The sequence below is a fragment of the Quercus suber genome, unplaced genomic scaffold, assembly GCF_002906115.3.
Source record: "Quercus suber isolate HL8 unplaced genomic scaffold, Cork oak 2.0 scaffold_446, whole genome shotgun sequence".
Lineage (NCBI taxonomy): Eukaryota > Viridiplantae > Streptophyta > Magnoliopsida > Fagales > Fagaceae > Quercus > Quercus suber.
The window spans coordinates 1-6,416 of record NW_027069897.1 but is presented as its reverse complement, the minus strand read 5'-3'; positions in this window follow the sequence as shown (position 1 = coordinate 6,416).

The window sequence follows — 6,416 nt, the reverse complement described above, 5'->3', positions numbered from 1 at the left end:
CCGGTAAGGTTTAATGCTTTATCCCGGTTTAATGCTTTATCCCTTTATCTGTTTGAGTTGGTGTATCTGTTTATAGCCATAGGATTAGGTCCATTGTATTTTGTATTTGGTTTATACAGTTATACTAAGTTCCATTCCCCCTTGTTACTGTTACTTTTTTTTTTTTTTTTTGGGAGAAGGTACCTGTACCTATTTGTTTTTTGAGTTGGTGTATTTGGTTTATCCGTTTATGTTTTTTACTGTTACCTATTTGAAATGCTTTGTTTTTTATATAGTAAGTACTAAGTAGTAACAGTTTATACTATTTGGGTTTTGGTTAACACTTAACAGCTAAAATGTGATACATGTTTTACTATAAACTTACCCCCAAAAAAAAAAAATGTTTATACTGTTTGGGTTTGCTCAGCTAACACGAGATAAGATAATTACAACTTAAATGTGATATATGGTAAGTAGTAACAGTATAAACTATAAACTTAGTAATACATTGTTAGTTGTTACTTTAGTAATTTTTATAAACTATAAACTTTGTAAACTTAGTAATACATTGTTAGTTGTTACATTCTACTAAGTACTAACCTTTTTTTTTCCTTCAGCTTTTTAATTTTTGAGGGAGACAGAGATTGAGAGAGTTCACGCTTTCAATCCTTCACGGAGAGATAATCACTAATCACTCACTATATTCAGCATTTTGATTTTAAATTTTTAGTACTTAGTAACAACTGCTTTAAATTTATATATATACATATATATATATATATATATATATATTTATAATTAGTTTTTATTTTATATTTATATTGAGAACAATATAATAAATTCCTTGTTAAATTAGTGACATGAATTGTTGAGTAACGACTAATGATTGTTAATTTGTTAGTTTGTTATTGTTGCCTTGTTGTAACTAAACTGATTAGTTATTACTATTATTGGATCTAGTTGTGACATTCATTGATTGGGAGTGAGCTATTTGATACTGTATTGCTGGAAAAATTATAATTTGATACTGTTGTGAAAACTTTGTTTTTTTGTCGGTTGGAATTTTTTTTATTAGATTGATGTCGATGCTCCACCTGGATTTGTGGCCCCTAGGGACCCTAACCCACCTCCTCCTAGTCTTGGTAGTGCTAATCCTAACCTAGCTAAATCTGCAGCACCAATTGGACTTGGTGGGTGCATCACTTCCTCCACTGTCACCTAAACAAGGTGGTAAGGATCCGTTTATAGTTTGGCAACACCTCATTAAGTTGGTTGGCTTTGATCCCACTAATCCTAGGTCTCAATGCAATTATTGTAAAAATCAATATAAGTGTCATGGTAAGAAAAATGGTACTTCGGGCATGTTGCAACACATGAAGGTGTGTAAGAAGTGGCCTTTTCCCCATGATGATAAGCAAAAAACTTTGTCTTTCCAAGCGAAGAGAGAAGGGGAAAGTGGTTCAAATGTGTTAGTGGTTGCAAATTATAGTGAAGAGAGGATAAGGTTGGCATTGGCAAGGATGATTGTCATTGATGAATTTCCTTTTAAATTTGTGGAGGATCAAGGGTTTCAAGAATTTATGGAAATAGTTGAGCCTAGGTTTCCTATTCCCCATCTCACTACCATTGCAAGGGCTTGTATAAAGATTTATTCTAGTGAGGTGCATGTTTTGAGAGGGGCTTTTGTTGGGCAACGAATTTGTGTGACAACGGATACTTGGACATCCATACAAAACTTGAACTACATGGTAGTCACCGCACACTTCATTAATGGGGATTGGACTTACCAAAAGAAAATCTTGAACTTTTGCCCTATAGCTAATCACAAAGGGGGCACCATAGGTAAAGCAGTTGAGTCATGTTTGTTGAAGTGGGGTATAGACCGATTGTTTACAATCACCGCGGACAATGCTAGCTCTAATGAGGTGGCAATTGATTATGTGAAGAAAAAAACAAAAGAAAGAGATAGTAGCATATTGGGTGGTGAGTTCATGCATATGCGTTGTTGTGCGCATATCTTGAATTTGATTGTGCAAAGTGGGTTGAAGTCCATTCATGAATCAATTATCAAAATTTGGAATGCGGTGCGATATGTGAGAGCCTCTCCCACAAGATTTGAGAAGTTTCAAGAATGTGTTGAAAATGAGAAAATCAAAGCCAAATGTTTGTTGTCCCTTGATATGCCAACAAGGTGGAATTCCACTTATCTCATGTTGGATTGTGCTTTGAAATTTGTGAGAGCATTTGATAGGTTGGAAGAGGAGGATGGGCATTACAAACTTTATTTTTACAAAGCGGATGGGAATGGGAAAAAGCCCATTGGTCCTCTTAATTATCTTGATTGGGAAAATGTGAAGACCTTTGTGAAATTTCTTGGCATATTTTATGAGACGACACTTAGATTTTCTGGGTCATTGTTTGTCACTTCTAATACATACTTCCATGAGCTAATTAGCATTGAAGATCAATTGCAATAGTTGTGTAGTGTTGATGGGGATCCACTTTTGAAGAGTATGGCGGTAGAGATGAAAAAAAAATATGATAAGTATTGGGGAAGTATGGATAATATCAATTTGATGTTTTTTGTTGCTGTTGTTCTTAACCTAAGGTATAAATTGAAGTATGTAAAGTTTTGGTTTAAGGAGTGGTATGGAAAGGACAAGGGGGATGCGAAGAGCTCTAAGGTTCTGGATGCATTGAAGAGGTTGTATGTGAAGAGAGTGGGTCAAAATGGAGTTTCGAGTTCTAGTGGTAGTGGTGCTTCATTGTCTAGGGACTCCAGGCTGGCAATGCTTTATTGTCTGATCGCATTAAAAGTTATAATAATAAGTTTAAGCAACACTTGGCAAACGAGAACAGTATGGAAAGCAAATCTGAGTTGGATAGGTATCTGTTGGAATCTTTTGAGGACCTTAATGTGAAAGATTTTGACATCTTGATGTGGTGGAAAATGAATTTTTCTAGATATCGAGTCCTTTCACAAATTGCCCGTGATGTGTTGGCTATTCTTGTCTCTACAGTTGCATCCGAGTCTGCTTTTAGTACGGGGGGGCGTGTTTTGGATGGTTTTGAGATTGATACTAGTGAAAATATATATATATATTCATTTTGTTTGTCGTATGTATCAATTTTTTATTTATTTGCTCAATGCTTACAAGTCATTTTATTTTGAATGGGATTGTAGAAATTGCATCGGTTTGCCCAATGCCTATGGAGGAGGATCCAAGCACCGTTGTGTTGGATGATAATGAGTGATGTGCTGCTCTTTGCTTGGAGTTAGTTAGTAGTTAGTATTATGTAAGTATACTTGTTATTCTCTTTTGTTTGTGTTAATTATAAATATTCTATTGTTCATAAACGTTTTATTGTTGTTAACACGACTTTATTTTGTTTTGTTTAGTATTTTGTAAGAGTTCTAGAATGATGCATAGTGCACAGACTTACTGGGCAAAGGACTTACAAGAATTAGCATTCTTTTGCCTATATGCTAATTATATCTGTACATGTTATTGGTAGTGGACTTATCACTAATGATAGTTATTTAGGTATTCATGGGTGGGATTATTATTGGGGATACAAGCAATTAGCATTCTTTTGCCTAAATGCTAATTTAATTTGTATATCTTTTGGCATTTTTGGACAGTGACAAATGGTTCTGTAATACGTTATTAAGTAGATACATTAACGCTTATTGTTATTGACACTGACACACACAATGACACTAATGATATTATATGCTACATGATAGTATCTTGGGAGTTGAACTCTTATTGAGGCAATTTCAAAATATTTTTGCATGGTGAATGAAATGAAAAAATTTGGATCATTATGTGAACATATTTTTTGCACAGGTTTTGCACAGGTTTGAAATGAAAATACAATTTTGAAATTTGGATCATTATGTGATCATTATGGATCATTATGTGAAATTTTGCACAGGTTTGAAATTTTGGATCATTATGTGATCATTATGAAATGAAAATACATTATTTGGCACAGGTTTCTTAAACAGGTTGATATATTGATATTGGGCTTGAAAGCCCAATTTTTTTATTATTAAAAAAATAGTTTTTTTTAATATTTCAAACCGACCAAACCGACTAAACCGCACCGCTATAGGTTGGAAAACCGACCCTAGGTGGTGTGCATAAGTTCCAATTATGAAAAAACCGATCTCTATCGGTTCGGTAACAAATTTGAAAAAAAAAAAAAAAAAAAAAAAAAAAAAGCCCTTACAGAACCGCGCACACCCCTAGCTGAAATAATATAGCTGGACCCATGAATAGTATCAAAAAGTGCAATAAGATTAAATAATAGCAAAAATAAGCTAAATAATTAAAAAAAAAAATGGGCTTTTTAAGTCAATGCCAATCGCCCACTTAGTTTGGAGAGTATTCTCTGCATGTTGATAATATGAACTTGAATTCAAATTAATTCAAGAGACAAAGCATGTTCTTCGTCCAATTCACGCAATGAGCTGCATGGATATCAGGGAGAAATGGCATAGATCTCTTAAGTTCTTTTTTTGTTGGGTTGGGGGGTTTGAGGCTACACATCTACCATGCACAATTCTACAAGTGACCATGAGTGAGTGGCCTTAAGTTCAAGTCCACAATATTGTTGGGCCAATTCATTATTCACTTGATAATTGAAGGAAATAATCTGGTATTGGCCAGAGTGCCTGACCATAGTCACAACTCAAGAGCACCAAAGTAGTTATTAACTTAAAATAAATCATATAAAAACTAAAGCTAATATTTGTTGCATATTGCTTATAATAATTGAAAGTGTGAAAATGCCCTTCCCACAATGCTAAATCTAACGAAGAGGGAAGTGACCACTAATGGAATATGCCCCATTTGTGGGCAAGAAGCTAGGTCAATATGTCATGCATTATTCAGATGTAATATTGCAAAGGAAGGAGTGCCCAATCAAAATCTGTGCAGAGGACCAAGACTTATCTGATATTGCTCTGGCACTATTATATGTAGGAACAACTAGAGACCTTGAGATAAGGGTTGTGACAGTATGGGCAATCTGGTACAACAAAAACCAGTGTGTGCATGAGTCTGAAAAACAAGTTGCTGGTCAAATTTGGGACTTTGCCTTGAGCCTTCTTCTGAATTATAAAGAAGCATCCAAATTGTTCCAACTTGGTCCGGGCTTTTGTGAGGTAAGTTGGAAGAAGCCTCCAATGGGGGTCTATAAGATAAATGTGGATGGGGTGACATTAGAGAGAGGAAGGAAATCAAGTATTGGAGTAATCATAAGAGATTTCAAAGGTGAGGCTGCAACTGGTCTGTGTAGGCTACTACCTGGAAATTTCTTTGTGTTGGAGACTGAAACTTTGGCAGTGGAAGCTGGTATCCTGTTAGCAAAAGATTTGGGCCTCCAACAAATCATCAACGAATCAGACTCTCTCTTAGCTATTCAGAGCATCTCAGCCAAGGAAGTCAGTGGAGAAACAGGCCATATTATTCAAGGAATTCTGAGTAATCTGGACTATTTTAGCAGTTGGCAAATAAGGCATGTGAAGGACTTCAATAAGGTAGTGCATGAACTAGACCTTTATGCTAAGTGTAAGGAAATGAGCCAGGTCTGGGAGGGATGTTCCCGGACCATAGTGAGACACCTGATTCATCATGATTTTCTATGATGATATAGCTATCCTGTTTTCCATTGTAATCCATCTGTTTGTTTAATGAAAGGCTTCTCATCAAAAAAGAAAAAAAAAAGTGCGACTTTAGGTGTTTATTTGAACACATCTTATCTAATTTTTTGCTAAGAATATCATCATCAATCAATCTATATATATGTATATATATAAGCAGAGACCTCATACAAAAGAGTATAAGGTTCTGCCATAGAGTGCACTCTATGAAAAGAATAGAAATACTCTTAAATCACATTAGAGATAAGAACAAATTAAAAAATAAAGGCTTTTTATTTCCTTTAGTTCAATATTTCAAGACAACTTTTTGTTACATTTTATGTTCAATGTTTTAAGACTACTATTTGTTTCATTTTGTTCAATATTTCAAGACTTTTCCTCTTTCTCACACACAAAAAAACTCTTTGAATTTTCATTCACTATTTTCACTTCTACTCTTATATATATATATATATATATGCCCACAGTCCTTCATGCTAACCGATCTCAAATGCACTTAGACCAAAAACAATGTCATTTACTTTTAACCTTTCAACGACACCTACATAACTCCAACATTGCAGTACCATTTTATTCTAACCTGTATGAGTAGGCTATGGCCAAGGAAATGAGCTTGCGTTTTTTATTCAGTGATAGTAGCTTACAGTTTGTTGTTGAAGTCAGACGTTGCGGATTTTGTGAAGGTTATGATTTGCTTTGAGTCTTTTGGTTTGGGAAAGTTATAAATGTGTTTTGTTTTAGATCTAAATAATAATATTAAAAAAAA